Source organism: Tupaia chinensis, unplaced genomic scaffold (assembly GCF_000334495.1).
Source record: "Tupaia chinensis unplaced genomic scaffold, TupChi_1.0 Scaffold000279_1, whole genome shotgun sequence".
In the NCBI taxonomy this organism is placed as follows: Eukaryota; Metazoa; Chordata; class Mammalia; order Scandentia; family Tupaiidae; genus Tupaia; species Tupaia belangeri.
Window position 1 is genome coordinate 2,449,557 of NW_006159762.1, and position 1,321 is coordinate 2,450,877.

Consider the following 1,321-nt stretch of genomic DNA (forward strand, 5'->3'; position numbering starts at 1 on the left):
GCCCGGGGGTGAGCCGGGGGCCACCTCGATCAGCGGCTGCAACTACCGCCTCCCAGTCCGGAAGCAGTTCCTAGCAAGGCAGAAAACCCGCCGCAGTCGGAGGTGGGTCCCGCCGCAGGCTCCGCCCCTTCCGAGACATTGGCGCAGGCGCATTCCCGAGGCTCACGTCGTCTGTGGGCTCGGCCCCAGGCCCCGGCCCGCGAAGTTTCAGGCGCGCGGACCCGGGCGTGCTCCATTGTAACCCTGCAGAGCCAGGCCTCTTTCCCGCCGCTGCCCCGGACTGTCATGGGTTTTGGCAGACCTGTCATACGCTCGCATCTCACGCCAATTGACAAGAGTCAGCAAGACAAAGAGTACTGAACCTATTTTGGTCAACCATTAGGCCACAACAAAAGAAAATGTTAAGTAGATTTTAAAGGAATCTAACCTGACCAATTCCGCTGACTTTAACACCTACTTTACAATTAAAATCAATGTTTTCGACCCTGAGAGAATTCTGTTTCAAAAGTCCACCTTCCTTTCCCTCTGGATATGTCCCCAAGGACTTGCCTGCCCACACAGTGCTGTTGAAAATAATCCTGTCAAGACCACTGACTAGGTAATATAGCTGGAATAAAAATCTTGCAAATTTTGGGGCTGGTAGGTGGCGTGGTGGTTAAAGGCGCTGGATTCCCACGCGGCCGACCCCAGTTTGAGTCTTAGACCTGGCTGCTTGTGCTCTCTCTGGTCACATTGAAAGATGATGATAATAAATAGTTCTCTTAAAGAATTATTTTATTTAACTTTATTTATTTATTTTTAATTTGACTAGAAAGGGACAGAGTGAGAAAGCTCAAGAAAGAAAGTGAGAAAGCAAGCCACCAGGTCTGGAACTCGAGCCAAAGTCAGCCACGTGGAAATCCAGAACCCTTTACCACCAAGCCATCTGCTGGCCTCAATAAATAATTCTTTAAAAAAAAAATCTCCCAGATTTTTGGCTTCAACCCTTGTGATATTAATTATATGCTTTATTTTCCTCAAAAAAACAATTAAGCATTGGGAACCAGCAGCTAGCGTAATGGCTATGTCACTGGACTCCCACGTAGTCGACCGCGGTTCGCATCCCGGACCCGGTGACTTAAAACACATCAGGCGCGTATGCGTGCATGCCCAAGATCCCGAGAAAGAATGGAGGAGAAGGGATTGCGGCGTGACCATCCCCCCTCGGGGGTGATTTCTTGCTTTCTGTCTCTAATGTCTCTCTGTTTGTCTGGTGAGCACACGCGCCCTATAGTGAAAATCTCTCAAAAAAAAAAAAAAAAAAAAAAAAAAAAAACACAGT